Consider the following 20,256-nt stretch of genomic DNA (forward strand, 5'->3'; position numbering starts at 1 on the left):
CATTAGAGAATGTGTCTACCCATAATCTCTTAATAACATTAGCATGGATCATCATTGTTAACCCAAGTTCGATAATGTTTTTGTGTTTTCTTTTGAAGATCTTGTTTTGTTATGGAGTATACGGACATGACACTTGACGTTTTATCCCAAAGTTATTCAAAAAAATAAAGAAATTTTTACTAGAAAATTCTTCACCTCCTTCACTTTAAATTTTTTTTATTTTTTTATTAAATTGACACTCAATAAATTTATAAAAGTATTTAAAGGCTTCAAAAATACTAGATTTTCTTTTCAAAGGGTAGAACCATATGAAGCTTATGTGATCATCTATGAAGATAGCATAAAACTTGAAATTATCCCTTGATAAGGTGGGAGTGGGTCCCCATAAGTCAGAATGAATCTTATAAAAAAGTTCATTTGAAATCTTATTAGAATAGATAAAAGGTAATCTACACTCCTCCATCTGACAATTATCATAGATCAGATCTTTATTATGACTACTAACATCAATTAACTTATTTTTATGCAAAAAGTCAATAGTTTTTTTATTGAGGGTGACCCAATCTAGCATGCCACTTATTTGCGAAAGCTTTTCTAAAATAATTTGAAAAGAAAGCAATTGGTCCTTGATACAAGGCATATAGGTCTCCTCTTCTAGTCCCTGTGGCTACTGTCTTGCTTGTCCTCCTATCCTTTATCACATAACCCAAACATGAGAACTAAAAAATATATGAAAAAACAGATGGTAATTGACTAACTGATAACAACTCTTTTTTTATGTTTGACACATATAAAACATTTTTTAAATATATAGGAGAGGGCTTCATCTCAATTTTGGATTCACCAATATGAGAAATGCAAAGTCTTTCTCCATTCTCAACCATAATAGAATCTTTCCTAAAATATGGTTTTAAGTTAGATAGTTTACTTGCATCACCAGCCATGTGAGAAGAGGTTCCTGTGTTCGAAAACCATTCTGAATCTTGGGAGTCAACAACTGCAATGGTGGCTAAGGCTTGAGAAATATCTTCGGCTTGGAATGAGTGATTGAACCGATTATAACAATTGAGGGTCAAATGATTACGTTTATTGCAAATCTGACATAACTATCTCAGTTTTTTCTTTATTTTGATTATGACTGGCATTGGCTTGTCGATTTTGAGTGTGTCCAAAATTTTGAGCTTGATTGGTATTTTGCTCTTTTTTGTTGAAATTACCCCCTTGATAGAATCCATGCCCCCTTAAATTGAAGTGTTGATTCCTATTTCCTCTCTTCTTATATTGACCACGCCCACTGAAGTAGGCCACTTGAGGTTGATCAGTATTATTAAGATTATTTATTGCCTCAAAATTGTAAAGCAAAGGTATTATATCTTTGTACAAAGGAACATGAGGCTTTAGCATATAAATGACAAACAATTCATAACCCTGGCCTAATCCTTGCATCAGCTAGAATGTTTTAACTTTGTCCTCAACAGGTTTTCCAATAGTAGCAAGATCATCACGGATTTCCTTGAATTTTCTCACATACTCAATCAAATTGCCTGACCCTTTCTTGATTATGGTTAGTTGTTGCATGAGATAAAATTTTCTTTCTTGCGAATCTTAAGAAAAAGCCTCAACAAGACATGTCTGAATCTCTTCGGATGTCTCTAAACCAACAACCAGGCTGAGGACACACTCGGATAGAGTTCTTGTTATCCAACCCTTTAGCAACCTATCAGATTTTTTCTAGGCTATATACGTAGGGTTTGGAACACGATTTTGCACAACATTAGTGTTGTGATCATGTTGATAAATATCTGGTATGGTTGTCTCACCAGTGAGAAAGCCCTGCATATCCTGACTCTCTATTAGAGACAACATTTGCATCTTCCATAATAAAAAATTTTGGTGATTAAGTTTGATGGAGACGAAGTTGGACACATTCATGGTCGCAGAATAAGGATAAGATAAAATTGCATTACATGCTCTGGTCTGTCCATTAGAGTTCTGGTTTGCAGAGTCCATTGATGCCATGATGGATAACCACTGATATAAAATGACAAAGCAGATCTGATAAATAATCAGGCAAGCTCTGATACCATAAAGAGAATCGATGCAAGAGATAGAGAGAGAAAGAGAAAAAAAACAAGTCAATAATTTATGTGGTTTGGTTCAATGAATGAACCTACATCCACGGAATAAAGTGCTCTCACTTGATCTTTATTCAAAATAAATGACAATAAATACAATACAATAGTGAGAAACATTGAAAGAGAGTAAGTAAAGAAAAGTTACACGATTTTACAAGAAGAAAAGAAAAAAGAAAATTTTAAAATCCTTGCATGTTTTGTAAATAAGTAGATTTTTTTTATTTTCTTCTTTATTTCCAATACACTTCTCTTTCCATATGCTTATTTCTATCCTTTTTTCATTCATCTCTTAACTTATACTTACTATTGAAAACCCACATTATCTTGGATCCTTGATTCTTTATTGTAAATGATTTTGGATTGATACTTACCATAGCTGGTACAAATTTGCTTTGTTGATTACTTGCTTTGTCACTTACCGTAGCTTATTTACTGTCTTGATGCATTGAATTGTCACTTACCATAGTTGATATGGATTTTCTTTGTTGATTGCTTGCATTGTCACTTACAATAGCTAATATAGATTTGTTATCTTGATTCATTAAATTTGAATTGTTACTTACCATAGTTAGCTCATCACACAATTTTGGATTGTTTTCATGGAAATTGAAAATTTCCTTACTAAAACTTGTTTATCTTCATTAGATAAGCAATCCTGAAATCATGGAAAAACTCTTTAAGATAAGAGCAATTGTAGTCTTGTTCGGGATAGAGGCCACAAAAAAAAATCAAGAGGTCAACAACAAACTGAAGGATGGTAAAGTTTTGACCATAAAAAGAGATTGGTGTGATAAAAGTGATCGCCTCCACTTTCCTGAAAATCATTGCTAGTCCCTCAGCCGTGATGTTGAAAAGAAGTTGGGATAGGAGGCATCCTTGTCATAACCCCCTGTGTATATTAAAAAATCTACCACTAGACTCATTGACTGGAATAACAATGCTTGCATTTGAGAGAAGATTCTCCATCCATTTTAGCCACCGGTTGCTGAACCCCATGCACCTCAAGGTGTCAATGACAAAGCCTTTGATCTATGGAGTCAAAAGCCTTCAAGAAATCAATCTTCAGCATGAAGGATTTTTTTATTGCGACATGCTATGCACGATCTCACTGGCCAAAATCGTACACTCTTGAATCCTCCTACCTGGAATGAAAGCTTTTTTGTATCCCCCACCAGCTTATGGATGACCCCCCCTAAGGCGGGAGATGAGAACCTTGGCAATCAGCTTGTAGACAGACATGAGGAGAGAGATTGGGAGAAAGTTGCCAATCTCAACCACTCCAGACTTCTTAGGGATCAAGACCAACAAAGTTTTATTAAAAGATTCAAGCAATCTACCATTCAAAAAGAAGTCTCAATAGGTTAAGTAATATTGTGTAGTCTCCCAAAAGAAGTCGAAGAAGTCTATTGGGAATCCATCGTATACAGAAGCCTTCATGTGAGAAAGGTCCCAAACCACTACCATGATCTCTGCTAGAGAAAAAGGTGTTTGTCATATTGAGAAAACTTTTGAAATAGGCTACTTCGAGGAGGCGCCCTGTGCTGATTGATGGGGACAAACCAATGATGAAAATGATGAAAGATTGCATCCAGAACCTCATCTCTATAGAAAAATTGGTCCCTAATTTGATGATGTATATATATTTTGTTTATCATATGGAATTCAGAGGTGAGTTGCTAAAAGAAATAAGTGTTCTGGTTCCCCCACCCAAGCCATGAGACCCTTGCCCTTTGCTTCCATTTCAGTTCTTCTCCTATCCTCTATTCCCTAATGTGTGATTCCAATTTAGACATTCTAACTATGATCTCATAGTAATCTTGATCAGATTGGGGAAGTAATGAAATGTCCTTAGAGATGGTGGCCAGTTGTTTCTCTCACCCATCAACTAATTTGAATTTATCAACATTCTATGTCTTACACCACTCTGAGATCATGTTCTGTAGAATGGTGACCTTATGCGAGAGGATAAATCCTGCTTAACCATAAACTGTTGGGGGTTTTGACCACCAAGACTTGATACTATCCATAAGGCTGGCTTCTTTTAGACACAAGTTTTTTAATATAAACTAGTGGCACAATTTGAACCTGTCACCCCAACTAATCACCAGTGGATTGTGATTAAAAAAATTAACTACAGTGACATAAAGTCGTTAGCATCATGACAACACTCTAGGAAAGAAGGGGACGCCAAGACCTTGTCCAGGCGATGGAGACAAGGGTTCAACCTCTTATTGGACTAGGTGAAGAGATCCCCCATTAAAAGAAGATCGATAAGGCCAGATATTTCAATGAAATAATGAAACCTAGAAGCTACACAAAGATATGACATGGCCTTCCTACAATCACTCAGAGAAAGAACACGGTTGAAATTCCCTCCAATGAGTATTGGGGAGTTATCCAAAGAGGCCAGAGAGTAAGACAACTCTCAAAATACCATTTTCCTAGCAGATATGTCTAGACCATAAACTAGAACCAGATTAAATTGAATACATAGTGAAATAGAAAACCGATAATAGGATTGTAACAGTGACATAAAGAACTAAGATGCCACTAGTTCGTCCAATAGTCGAGATGAAAGAGTAGCATGCATTCCTCTAAATTTTGTTAACAAATAGGCGATCCACACAAGGAACTTCTGTTTTAGTAATTCCAAGAAGGTACAATCCCTTCTGGCATATCCAGATACAAAGGAATAATTTTTGTCAAGGAAATTAAGTCCTCTAATATTCCATAAGGGGATCTTTATAATTTAAGTTTCATGGTAGGTTGCAGTGTCCTTTTAGATATACAAAGACCCAAAGGTGGTGAAGATGTTGACACAATTGAAGATCTCATCAATCTTTTGATCATCCTAAGGTTGGAAGGTGATCTTGTGGCCCACGGGATCTTGAGACCTATATCCTCTACTAGGAGTCTTTGTTGGTCAGAATAAAGGAGAATATTCAAAGATTTTAAAGCCTAGACAAAGGTGCAACCCAAAACATATTACAATCCTTCAAGAGCAACGAGGTTTATAGAGAAAACATGTGGAGCAATAGGTTCAAACAAAGCATACAATTGAGGCTTGGTTAGTGCTAGGGAGGGAGGTGAGGGGTTAGGTGGGTAGGTAGAAGAGAAGCGGGGAGTAGAAATAGTGAAAGGGGGTGGGAACAAAGAAGAGGTGGAAGGATAGGTTACAAGTTTGGCATTGAGAAAAAGGTCATGGGAGAGGAGCTCCGTGCAGTAGGAGGGAGAGACTAATGGAGCTGAGGAGGGTGGAGGGGTGAATAAGGTACGTAGGCAAGGGCTGGAGGAAAGAAAGTTGGACCCACCACCAGAAGAAAGGGAGGAGGTGGGTAACGGGTGCAATTTAGGTAAGGTTGAAAGAGTTATAGAAAAAATGAGATATTGAGTGATCGAATAGAGGAAGTCATTTGCAAAAAGAAGAAGTCTTGAGGGGTAGTCTCATAATTAAACAATTGAGACCACAAAAAATAGGCTCGTGGGACGTAAAAGCTAAGCATCTTTAATGACCACGAAAAATAGGTTTGGTTCTAGAATTGAACCACATGGGTACAGGACCTGTTGATGTATTGTATGTGGGCCTATTGAGGCCGTGTGGCCATACCATCACTAGTGGACTTATTGTGAATGTGCAACATGATGTGTTTATATGCAACATGATAAGTTGATATGCATCATGATGTAATAATATATAACATGATGTTATCGTATGCAACATGATGCTATATGTTGTTATATAGTGCTATAAGACATGAAATGCATGCATGCACTTGTTGATACTTACGAATGAGTTTGTAGTTTAAATGAAACAATGTAGTGTCATGAGTGTAAGAATATAAATGTGTGTGGCATGTGATGATATTATACTATAAGGTATGAAAAACATGCATGCACACGGGATCGCTCGTGAATGAGCAAGGAGTTGATGAGAACTCATGGGGTGTTAAAAGTGCACCAAGTTATGAAAAAAATATACATATAGACATAATAATTTAGGGATCGCCTTCATAGAAAATATGTTCAACTGGTTTAAATATACCTGAGTTATTAATATGAATGAGCTAATATAAATGTATAACTATCATGAATGGATAATATGATGCTCATGCCATAAATGACAATATGAAAAACTACCTTTGAGTGATACTTGGGCTATTGAATCATGGTGTGCTAAATAATAAAAAGCATATGTGATATAATGAATGAACCCCTGTTTAATAATAACAACCAATAACCTATTTAGATCGGACTTACCTTAGAGAGGGTACGTAATATAAACTTCATTGGACCATTATTGTGTTTTGAAAGCAAGAGTATCTCATTGGTCCTTAGGTCATCAGAGTTAGGGCCAAACTACCAATTATGTCTTAGGTGGTAGGTCCATGTATTCTTTAGAAGTGTTAAGATGCATCATGTTTGCAGCCATTGGTGGGGTATCTCTTAGTCATTATATTGCTATCAGTAGAAACCCACTTTAGTAAATCACTTGTGGGAATTAAAATAGCATAATAAACACCTGAGTGGTCTTTTCTGATGCGGTGATGTTTCATGTATGTGTCCGCAAAAGTGGTAAAAAGAGAAAAAACCTTACACTCGAACATATTTATTTTGTGTGAAACTTGCCCTATAATACAGATGCTTAATCATTGTTATTATATGATAAAATATGTTGCATGAAATTGCTATACTTGCCCAGCTGATTGCATGAATCAAATTGCTATAGTGGCTCGTGGGATGCATTATGATATAATGTTGCATTTCACACACTCTAAAGGATGTATGTTTGATTTTGTATACATATATACATGGTTATCATGTACCTACTAAGACTTGATGAGTCTAACCCCTATATTACAATTTTTCAGCTAATGAATGAATTAGCTGGAGCGAATGGAATGCAACGAGTAGTGACCAATAACCAACAATTTTGGATATGAAATTAGTTGAATAAAAAGACTTGTTAATTGGTCTTGATAATTGTTTAGAAATAATTTATTTAATTGATAAATGATTTTAAATTGATTTATGAATTATATGTATCTTTTATGTTTCAAATTCAGTTTTTTGAGTTGGACCCAACTCAAGTTCAATACGAGAATTGGATTCAGTCCTACGTTGAGTTGAAATACTTGTAATACGCTTGAAATTTTTAACAAAAACAAAAAATAGATGTTTTTGTTGTATTTTTGTTTTCTTGATAAAGGGTTATTTTCCTTGGTTGTCTCTTTTTCAAATTTAGTTCTAGTGGTTTATTAAACGCTAATGCTTGTGTATAAGCTGATCCCCTAAATCTTAGTATTATTAGAGTAATAGTAATACCATTGATAAGACCTTGTATAAAAAAATCATGTATTTTCGGGTTAAGATTTTTAGGGCTTTACAATCTGTGTCCTAGGCTAAGTTAAGTGGGTTTAGCTAGGTTAGGGTACTTGGTCTAGATGAGTAGAGATTTTGACAAAGTTTGGGGGTTTTAGATCTCATATTTCACATGCTAGAATAGAGAGACTAAGCCCCTATTTATAGATTTTATGGCAGATTTTGACATAATTCCTACATATCTGATATTTGAGGATCTAGATCCTTTCAAAGGTGAGATGTCAAGATCCGATTGGCTAGGATCTAGGAGGTCTCTTTGTGATTTGTTAAGGGGTTTCCTAGCCTAAGATCTAAGGAAGGGGTGGGTTAGGATGTTTTCTAGGTTTGTGGGAATAGGACAAGTATGTTGAATCCTATCTCATGACTTTGTGAGATAGGATAAAGGTTCCCAAAGGTTATCTCCAAATGGCATGTGTTTCAGAACCAAATGGGCCACTAAGAACACATGTTACTAATGATAATGAAGATCTTCTAACAATAATCCATGTGTCAATAGAAAGTGTTAACGATACATCATGGATTCAACTGACTATTGATGACAATCCATGTATTCTTATTAAAATACTGATGACACATCATGGTTCAAGTCAAGCACTAACGACACTCCATGTGTCTTTAGGAGATGTCAACTTGGCCATAACTTTTGATTTTAGTGTTAAAGAGCAAAAGGCACAATTTTCTACTGAGGAAGAGACTTTAGAGCATATTCAGAAAGAACAGGACCATATGCAGGAAGAAAACAAGAGGATTCCTCTTCCCCAGATCTAGATAACCCTTGGTTGAAGTGAAAGCCTCCAAAACCTAAGGATCTAGCCCAAAAACCAGATTACACTCTAGCCGAATAGGACTAACAATGTTACCTATGTCTGGTAATCATACCGCATGGTCGTACAGTCAAACAATGCTTTAAGCAGTCTAACTTCAGGTAGAACGAAGATAGACTGCAGCTCTGTATGCCATCTGCGGCTCAAACTACAGTTTGATCAATCAGACTGCAGGGAAGATGCTAAACTCAAACTATAGTCTGAATGGCCATACTACAAAGAAGGATGGAAACAGACTCCAACTCTATGCTCAGTCTGGAACTTAGACTGCAATCTTAGTAGTCAGAGGAGGAGAGATCCAGTTTCGGACTGCATGTTGAGGTGGTCTGAAACACTGACTATGGGCAAACAAAAAGTCAGATTGCACACTAGGGCATACTACGAAACTCATGTATTGCACCTACTGCAATCTATATATGGCTTATAAATCTGAGTTTTGGAACTTAAATTTTTAACCCTCTTGCTGTGCAAATCCCTTAAACACTAGTTCAAGGAGATTTTCAAGATGGGAAAATCAAAGGAATCCTAGCAGCAGTCCCACCTTGATCGCCAAAAAAACTGTATGCAAAAAAATTTAAACAACTAAAATACCAACCTTTTGCACAAATTTTCCACTTCCAAAAGAGAAGAAGAACCATCACCGTGATACGAGCTTGGACCATCCATTTCACAATGAGAGGGTATAGTCTTTGTAAATCCTTGACTTTTCCTGAGCTTGGATCCGAGTTTTGCAAAGTACGTACTCCCCACACACAATAGGATTTTATGCAATAAAAATGAATATCGTAAGTACCTACTCAAATCCTATTTTGAATGAAATCAAATGAGAAGAGCAAAAGAAAATGAGGGTGAAAGTACCTTTTTCCATACTCAGGGTTTGCTTGATCCTCGAATCCTTGTTGGCATTGCCTTTTAAGGCTTTTTGGTATTGTCCCACTGTGGACTTCTTGCTTGTATGATCATTGTGCTTTTGCATTTGTCCATTATTGGACTTAGTTGATGCTTTTGCATCTTTAGCTTGTAATTCTGCATACTTCATTACAGCTTCCTGCGTTTGCATCCTTCCATCTCTCGCGATCCTTCGCTCCTCATATGTGACCTCGAGAAGCCAGGGTTTTCAGTCGCGTGAACGATGAGGGGCACCTCCACGTTGTGTTCTCTGGCTCGGAGGAGGAGGAGGAGATCGTGTCTCCAACCACGCGCAGAACGAGCTTCGTTTCGAGGTGAAGGAATGGCTGCGGCAGACGGAGATCCCATGGCAGTTGAAGGCCGCAAAATCGGTGAGCCCGATCAGTCACAGAGGGATACCGGTCCACTTCGAGACATTTCTAGACAGCATTTGGGGGTTGGGGGAAGAAGATCAACGCAGAGGAAAAAGGATGGGAAAACATAGGGTTTGGGTTTAGGGCATTGAGGAGAAAAAAAGCTGATGAGATGACCAGGCGGAAGATGGTGGCTCCGGCGAAGGCCGTGAGGGGCGGCCTTGTTGCACAATGACATGGCTCCTCTCTCTGTAGTCACCTTCAAGACCAATCCCCCGGTATTTTGCTCCTCTCTCTCTCTCTCTCAAGCAGACTCTTTTTGTACGCTTCTGGCTACTTCCTCTTATGGTGTCTCATTTTTGTTTCTCTCTTGGAACCCTAATCTCTCTTCTTCTTCTTTATTGTTTAATTAGCTTGTACTGTTACTAACATAGGTCAGACTCCCATGGAAAGCCTGCGGATTCGAACCACCCTAGCTCCTTCCTCAAGCCCAAGCACTACTCTGGTTTTTCTCTCTTTCTATGTATGAGTGTGTGCGTGGGTGTTTATGTGCATTGTGTATGTGTGTGTGTGTGTGAACTTCTGAGATAACATCACTTGAGTAAGATGTTCTACCTTACGCAAGATCTGCGTCTGTCATGTCAATCTGCACAATCTGTTGATCCCACACTCCAACTGATGGTAATGGGGCAAGGCAAGATTTGACTCCAATATATTGGAGTTTCAGGATATTGTAATTAAAATATTTTTATGCTTGAAGTTTATTTTTCTGGTCAGTGGTTGCTGAGTCAGTGAAGAAACATGTCCTGGAGCAACTTGCCATACTTTCTTTTTGGTTTCCCTTTCTTAAATTATCTGTTTTTGTCTATTCTACTGTTAAGATAAGATTTCTACGTCTCCCTTGTCTATCTTCTACTTAGATGTCTCAAATAATTGCAATTGCAGTCCAGAGTTTGTCGACTTTGTTCTTATTTACTTGAGGCTGGAACAATGCAGACCCTGCTTTCCTTTTTTGTTTTGGTTTCTGTCTTCACCATAAATATAACATGTTGGTCCTTGTATGAAATTCATGCCCATTATTCATAATGTGGGGCATCAAACTTAGGATCTGGATCTTTTGATTCTTGTCATCAATTTATATGTTCAGTCAATTTCTAGCAGGTGTCAGCTAGTAAAAAATGGAGTATCCATGTGACATAGCATGGGTGACAGTGGAAGAGCGAAATGCTTCTATTTTCTTGCAGGTTTTATTCCTCAACTCTGTTGTGGAAAATATATGTACTATTACATATAAATAAATCACTTCAGTTTGTTTGGAGAGCTTGTAAAATGATAGATGATAAGTGCTCCCTAATTTCAAGTTGTCTTTGTATGTTCTTGTCTAATGCTAGTTTTTCTATGATCTAATTGTAAAGTTGCATTGAATTTATATTTAATTTGTGTATTTGCAAGATACAATTCAATATAGATTGTTGGAGTTACTCTTGGAGAAAGAAAATCAGTAAGAAAGTTGCAGCAAGTACGGGGCCTAGTGATGCATCTTTGGATAATTCAATCCGTCGGCATGAAGATCAAATAAATATCTGACTTCATTTATTTGTCTTTTAACTTTATTCAGGAACAAGAAAATGGCATCTCCAATTGAATCTTTCAATCTTCATAAAACATTACATCAATACAAAGATGACAAGTTCAGTGAATTCCTTTTTCTATGTTAGAGGGAAACTAAGTGCTCATTTCTGTATTAAATGAGAATGAAAATAGACCCTCTTGTCAGGAAAATGCCTAAGAGTAGTTCTGGAATTGACGTCAATATTTCTTTTTCTCAAACTTTTTTGACTGTGTGATTCGAAAGGGTGCACATTTATGCGGTTAGGCTTCTGTTATGGGAATTTATGCCTGAATTGTCGCTCATTCGAAGTTGTAAGCACTGATTATACTCTCAATGTGTTGTACTATATGAGAACAATTTTTTTATTTGGTGTGGTTATTACTATGGGATGCTCAAGCTGATAGAACAACATAATGCTGAAGGGAAAAAAACTTCATCTCAGGTCTACTTCCTATACTCTCTTTTCTTTACATATTTTGCTTGATCGGTTGAAAACAAAAATTTATATACATATTTTACTTAATGTACCTTGTACTTATACTTTGGCTTCATATAGCTTTTTTAATATTTGCAAATTGAGGATAATATATAATTTCAATTAACTGTTTATTGCAGAAATCTTCTACTATGAGTGCAGAGAACTACTCGTTGATTGAAAATACATCAGAACACATTGTCACTCAATCTGCATATAAACATATACAGGTATTTTATGGCAGGATTCACAAATTTTCTTGATAGATCTGACATGCAAAATATGGATATAAATATGTGTTTGCATGGAATCATCACAGTTTTTCTGCTCATTTTGGCACTTCACATGGAAATGTTTAGATGAAATGAAACATATATGGATAGTTATTGGTTTAATAGAAATAGATTTTCAATCACAGGATTTCTAATCATTTTCATATTTTTGAGCATTCTTATCAGCCAATTCACACAATGTTTTTTGGTCCTGCAGGATAGGGCTCAACTGATGCATTTGCAAATATATAAGACTATGGAAGCAACAATCAAGTAAAGAGAGAAAATAAAGGAAAAAATTTTGTTCATGTTGGACAAGTAAGCTTTCAATATTGGTGGTGTAGGGTGTTCCAATTTCCAAATGAAAAATATGCAATGGCTTGTTATAGAAATAATTTTATATTTTTATTCTAGTAATATAGTGATTTAAGATACAACAATTGGAATTATATACTATATTCTTTCTTGTTTAAGAGCATATATATATATATGTATATATGTATATATGTATATATGTATATATATATATAGAGAGAGAGAGAGAGTACAGTTCTTTCAGTATCGTCTCAGGTCAGATGAGGCACGTTGAATTTTTCCAGGTTGAGTGTCATGGTTGCACATGAAATAAGTTCAGCCGATCTGGAAGATAAAAACATTATAATGATGCTAGTCAGAAGATCAAATTCTGGTCTTCTTTTGAAAACAACCTTTTTTTATCTTCTATAAGGAAGACAGAAGGATTGTGTGGGATATGCTTTGGCTTTTCTTAACAGCAACATAAGCAGATGTTAGAATTTTATGTTGAAAAGCACCTTCTGCTTTGAAGTTTAGCTTATCCTTGCTGGCATGTCTCACTGACTACGATATTATCTTGGTTTAAATTAGACATATCTGAAGCTTTTAGATACAAAGATATGGGCAAGTCATTTTCTTATTTGTATTTTTTGGTTCTATAAATTTTGATTATTAGGTTGTAACCTGCCCTGCCTCTGTCAACCAAGCCAAGGGCCAACAATCTGAATCAAAGGAGGTGCTGCAGGTGGAGGCTACAGTCAAGTGATTTCCATGGATGAGTTCAATTTGCATTTAATAGGAGATATTCATGCAATTACTGCTGAAAACAACCTTCTTGCTGCTGCAATTCACACTCGCATTTTCCATGAGGCATCCCAGTTGGAGACCATAACCTATCATTGAAGACCATTTGTTTCTATTTGTTGGATAGAGCATATCATGAGATAGTTTGTTGGATAGAGCATCTTGCTATCTGATGATACATATTGTTGTAGAATTTAGTTTTTTTATGAAGTAAATTTGAAGCATAACTGTAGTCCTGTTTATTGGTATTCAATATACTATTTGTGGGTAGGATGGGATTTGGCTTCATGTCTTACATTGAATCTGGGCATTCAATATGTGTACCATGTCCTCTGCTACTGATATGTTTTAATTACTGCAGGTTTTATGATTTTAATGTATGTTTTTGAGGCATATTTGGACAGAAGACAACATTCAACATTAATCAAATGAACTGAAGTTTGGGCATGTAGTCACTATCAAGCTGGGCATTAGAGGTGATTAATTGCTCCTTTTGGTGGACAGGACACCACTTCCATAAAACGTACAATGAAGTACGTTTCTGTAATGTGACTTTGCTCAAGGTACATTTCTGTAATGTGAGTCAGCTGCAAAAGCAATTATTGTTTGGGTGACTTCTACCTTTTTTTAGTAGGTATGCTTCTCTCATATATATATATATATATATATATATATATATATATATATATATATATATATATATATATATATATATATATATATATATATATGTGTGTGTGTGTGTGTGTGTGTGTGTGTGTGTGTGTGTGTTTGCATTATTGTTATTAGAGATCTTTCCTTCTACTTTTGCCATCTCATAGACAGAAAAAATTGTCTACTAGATCCTATGGTACAGAAGCATACATGTGGAGTGTTGGCATAATTGTGTATATTCTTCTATGTGGGGACTGTTAAAAATGTAAATATATATGTATATTTACATTTATGTGTAACTAAGTTAAGGTTAGTCTAGTTAGAATTAGATTTTTTATTTTTTATAGTTTGTATTGAACTAGTCAATATGTTGACTAGTCAGTACAATAGAGTCGTTGGGACCCCAACGACTCTCAAGGAGCCTTCTCATATGGGGCATAGCCCCCACTCTATGTATCAATTCAAGTGTGGGTTACAATCAATAAAATCACTATTTTTTATCTTTTGTTCTTGAACCCATTTAGTGGGTATTTGTGAGTGAACCCTTTTGTGTTTTTTTGAGTGTTCGTTTCGGTATTTTTTGTAGAACTCTTTGAGTGTTCATTGTTGGTGACTTAGTGAACATATTTGAAGGAACTCATTTTCTTACATGGTATCATAGCATGGTGATCAAGATGAAATTGTTTTCGAAACATTGAAAAGCGTACCACTCCAAATTTGAAAGTGTTGAAGATGTCTTGCAATTTCTATTCGAAGTGCTCGTGATTGGTGGCATTTGCTTGGTGGTAGAGTGCTCATGACTTTCACCATTGCTCCCATTTTTTTCTCTTCTTTTTTTCTATTTTTTTTTTATCCTTGTAAAAATGAATGACAATGATAATGTCACCATAAAACCCATTAAGCTCAATGATTCAAACTATATAACATGGACTTCAATTGTGAAGTACCTTATATGGGGAAAAGGTTTGTGAGAATGAGTGGATGAGATCCATCCGGAACCCAAACTAATCCTTACCAAAGTAGAAGGTGAGAAAGAGGTACCTCTGACAGAGGTTGAGAAAAATAAGACAATAACCACTTATGAGAAAAAGTGAAAGGAATGGAGAATGGGACATGCCAAGATTATGTCTTGGCTCATTAGTAGCGTCGACATCAAGAAGTGTTCAAGTATTGCTAAATTCGAACATGCAATCAATGCATGAGATTATCTTAAGAGAATGTACTCTCTTAAAGATATTGCACATGTGTGTAACTTACAAGATAAGGTACGAAATATGGTTCAAGAGGACAAAAGTATTAGAGAATACTATAATAGTCTATTCAAATTATGAGAAGAGTTGGCTCTTATTGAACCAAAGTGGCATTGTCCAAAAGACAGAATTTTGTCAAAATCAAATAGATATGAAGTACTTTTTTTAATTTATTAATGAATTAAGATCGGAGTTTTAATCCACCAAATTCGCTCTTCTTCATCAAGGGAAAGTCCCTTCGATAAAAGGCAGGATAGAATAATTAAGTATGGAGGAAAATATGCTTAAAAAGAGAATCTTTAAGAGTGATGATGACTTGATTCTAACTGTATCTAGACCGAAAAACTATATTCGTATCTACAAACCCCCACACTATGAAAGGCCAAATGATGAGAAGCAAGACAATGAGTATGAAAGAAAAAAAGTTATTTGCTCCTTTTATCGTGAACTAGGACATGTAAAAACATATTGTCCTAAATTAAAGAAACCTTATGAGAAGAAAGTTGCTTTTGTTGAACCTCCATAGGAGTCGAGTGAACCATCTATTGGAAACATGTTCTTAACACAATTAGTAGAGGCTCTTCAACCTCTACTCAAAGGAGCATCTTCATTCACTGGAGTCGCGGTCTCTTCCTTCAGCTTTTTCGATCCCGGTAAATCTTTTTGGCTTCTTAACTCAGGTCATATGACACCAAATTATAATATGTTATCTGAATATCATAATTCAAGTGGGTCAAATGTTTTCACCGTCGATGAAACATCTCTTGAGATAAAAGGAATAAGAAATTTTGAAAATATTTCTCAAAACTTAAAAAGATTTTGTATTCCAAAAAATAGTTATATTTCTAAACTAAACCTAAATCTTTTATTTGTTTCTCAATTATCTAACCCTGGATATAATGTTTTCTTCTCCTCTCATAGTTGTCGAGTGCAAGATTGTCAATCATGGAAGCTGATTGGGAAAGGCCATATAGAAGGAGAGTTGTACTATATTGATTTTTTTAAAATACTAAAGAATACATTTTGTTGCAATGTTAAGAAATTGGATTTGGATCTATGGTATGAGAGAGTTGGCCATCCTAGTATATCAAGATATATATATTTTTTTAAGCTGAATTTTTTTTGTAAATTTAAAAATTTTACATGTGAAAATTGTGTTCTTGGTAAAATGAAGACATTACCATTTCAAGAAAAAACCTTTGTTTCTTCTCAATCACTTGATTTAATACATTCGGATGTGTGGGGACTTGTACATGTTATATCAAAAGGTGGTTTTATATATTATGCAATTTTTGTGGATGATTTTACGACACACTTGGATTTATTTCTTTAAACATAAGTCTGAAGCTTTCTCATATTTTCAAATATTTTATAATTTAGTCAAAAATCAATTTAAGAATGATATTTTCATCTTTCGCACTGATTCATGTATAGGGTTTTTATCAAAAGAATTTAAAGATTATCTAGACCTATATGATATCACACATCAAAAATCATGTTGTTATACCGTTCGACAAAATTGTTTAGTTGAAAGGAAGCATAGGCATATTATAGAAACAAAAAGGACTTTACTTATTACAAACGAAGTACCTAAAGATTTTTGGGCTAAAGCCACATTAATTGCAATTTATCTTATTAATAGAATGCCATCTTTTTCTATAAAAAACATCTCCTATTGAAAAACTTTTCAAACGAATCCTAGATTACTCTAGGTTAAGGGTTTTTGGATGCAAGTGTTTTGTTTTTACTGACAAAAATGACAAACTCTCTTCTTGTGTTATTCCTTGTGTTTTTCTAGGATATGCAAATAATAAAAAAGGTTACAAATGTTTTGATTTTAAAACTAAAATGTTATATGTTTCAAGGAATACATCTTTTTTAGAAAAAAAAAAGTTCTTTTGAAACTGAGAAAACTAAGGAAATAAATGAGTATTCTGTTCTGTTGGATTTAATTCCAAGGATTAGTAATTGTGATATTGATGAAGACCAAAAAGTTAAAAATGAAATAATAAGTGAAGAACCATCTCACAAAGACCAAGATTGTATTCAATATTTCAGGCATAGTAATTTAGAGCATCCATGTGGTCTTGAAAAATATACCAATAATGAAAAACATGAAGAGATGCAAACTAGAAGGTCATCTAGAGTGTAAAAAATCCCTAGAAAATTTATGTCCTATGAGTCATTTTCACCTAGGTATCAAGCCTACATTGCATTAATACATTTCTATATAGAACCTTCCAACTATGTTGAAGCAAAGAAACATCCTGAGTGGGTAGAAGCTATGAGAATGAAATTAGATGCCTTAGAAAAGGCAAATACTTGAACAATTCATAACATTTTTTCAAGGAAAAAGCCTATAGGTTGTCGATGGGTGTACAAAGTTAAAACCAAGAGTGATGAATTCTTAAAAGATACAAAATCAGATTAGTTACCCTGGGATATTTTCAAGAGTATAGAATAGACTATAAGAAAACCTTTGCTCTAGTTGCTAGAATGACTATAATTAGGACCTTAGTAGATCTTGCTTTTGTGAAAAAATTGTCTATATATTAAATGGATGTTAAAAATGTGTTTCTCAATGGAAGTTTGGCTGAAGAAGTTTATATGAAAACACCGCTTAGCATAGTTATTCCTAAAGAAAAAGATCTTTGCTTAGACAAGACCCTGTATGGTCTTAAACAAGTACCAAAGGCTTGGTATGACATGTTTAGTCAAGTTATGCTTGATATTGGATTTCAATCTTGTCTTACCGACACAACTTTATTTGTTAAGATTTTTGATGCAAGTATTATTATCCTTCTCCTCTACGTGAACGATATGGTTATCAGTGACAATGATAAACAGGAAGTTGAACACATTAAAAGGCTTCTCAAAACACATTTTGAAATAACTGATTTGGGTTTTTAAAAAAAAAATCTTGGTATTAAAGTTGTTTATTCTTATAAAGGTTATCTGTTAACTCAATCTAAGTTTGCTTTAAATATTGTTGATAAGTCTGACATCTCAAATGATTAGAAGGTTGACACTCCTGAAGTTGTTAATGTCAAAATGAAGATTGATGATAGAGAACCACTTGAAAATCCAACACCTTACAGCCAACTTGTTGGGGCATTGTCATATCTCTCAATTACGAAACTTGACATTGCGCATGCAGTTCATACAATAAGTCAATTTCAGCATGCTACTACCACTGTTCATATGGGAACAATTTTGCATATTATTAGATATATTAAAATTTTTTATTTTTTTAGGACTTTTCTTGTCTGCTTCTTTATTCTTAGATTTAATTGCTTGTGCCGATGCTGACTAGAGAGGAGATCCAAATAACCGACACTCAACTATTGGTTTATATGTACTTTTAGGTGAATTGTTGATTTCTTGGATGTGTAAGAAGCAACAAAAAGTCTCTTCCTCATCAACTGAAGTAGAATACGGAGTCGTGACTATAACCACCATGGAAATGGTCTAGTTAAGGAGATTGTTGGCCGACATGAGTGTTCACAGTAAATGAGCATCACGACTATATTGTGACAACAAAACTTTCATCTACATTGCCAGTAACCGGACTTTGTACGAACGAACCAAACACATTGAGATGAATTGTCACTATGTACGAGAGAAATTCCTACACGATACTATTGATCTTTTCTATGTTACTTTAGAATATCTATTGATGGATTTCTTCACCAAACCTCTCGCTGCTCTTAGATGTCACTTTCTTTTAGACAAACCTTTGATATATATATATATATATATATATATATATATATATATATATATATATAAGTTAGGGTTAGTCTAGTTAGAATTAGATTTTTTATTTTTTTTAGTTTGTATTGAACTAACATGTTGACTAGTCAATGCAATAGAGTCGTTGGACTCTCAAGGAGCCTACTCCTTTGTGTATATATATGGGGCATAACCCCCACTTTATCTATCAATTCAAGTGTGGGTTACAATCAATAAAATCACTATTTTTTATCTTTTGTTCTTGAGCCCATTTAGTGAGTATTTATGAGTGAACCCTTTTGTGGTTCTTTGAGTGTTAGTTTCGGTATTTTTGGTGAAACTCTTTGAGTGTCCATTGTTGGTGATTTAGTGAACATATTTGAAGGAACTCATTTCTTTACAGGAGTCCTTTCTAGGCATGCTCTGAATCAGGTATATATTAGACCGTGGATTGGTTTGGCTTGGTCATAAATATTAGATTGTCAACTGGTTTGGCTTAGTCATAAATAGTAGATTGTGGATGGGCAACCTTGTTCCATGCTTTTATTTTAGGATGTTTCAATGAGTTTTTCTTTTCTTGTAGAGTTTCAATATGGAAATAAATAAATGCATACTAGTAGCTCAATGGTCAACTGTTGTAGGTTTGAATCCTACTTGGGGATATATATATATATATATATATATATATATATATATATATATATATATATATATATATATATAAAAAAAAAAACTAATTTAGTTATTAATATGTATTTTTATATATTTTATTTTTTGAAGCAAATGACCATTAGTGACAGTTAATGTCATTGCTAAGACAAAATATTTTGAGGAGAATGACCATTAGTGACGGCTATAGCTGTCATTATAGGTACCCTCTTGTGGTGGAAGTAAACGGTGCTGTAGATTTTATTTAGTGACGGTTTGACCTGTCACTAAAGCATTTAGTGATGGGACTTCTATTGATGGATATTGGGGCTTTTAGTGATGGATTTTGGGGTCTTTAGTGACAGAAAAGTCTGTCACTTTCCGTCACTTAAAGTCTATTTTGTTGTAGTGTGGGGTTCGAACTTGCAACATTCCAACACAAGGTGACTTGAACTAACTGCTCCTGCCAGACAAGCGGAGCCCCATTGGTGGGGATAGGGATTTCTTGGGGTTGAAGATCCCTGAATGAGGACTCTATCTATAGGAACCCTTTTCGGATTGAGATAAAAGCTTCCATTTTGTATAAACCCTACCTCAGACTAGACTACATGTGACAAGGTGTTTAAAGCCCGGACTGTGGCAGCCGCCATCCGGTTTTTTGCCTGGACTGTGACTTGCGATTCAGACTGCCACTGTCTGCAACACAAGTTGTGGCTAACACTATTGAGTTTGCAGCCTGAAGAATGTCACCTATAGGTTGGGAACTATGTCACATGGGTGCGGGTGCGGGTGCGGGTGCGACACGGGTGCGGCGCAATTTTAAAAATTTTGGACACGGGGACTCGGCTATATATATATATATATATATATATATATATATATATATATATATATATATATATATATATATATATA

The sequence above is a fragment of the Nuphar pumila genome, chromosome 2 (assembly GCF_984573655.1).
Source record: "Nuphar pumila chromosome 2, dmNupPumi1.hap1.1, whole genome shotgun sequence".
In the NCBI taxonomy this organism is placed as follows: domain Eukaryota; kingdom Viridiplantae; phylum Streptophyta; class Magnoliopsida; order Nymphaeales; family Nymphaeaceae; genus Nuphar; species Nuphar pumila.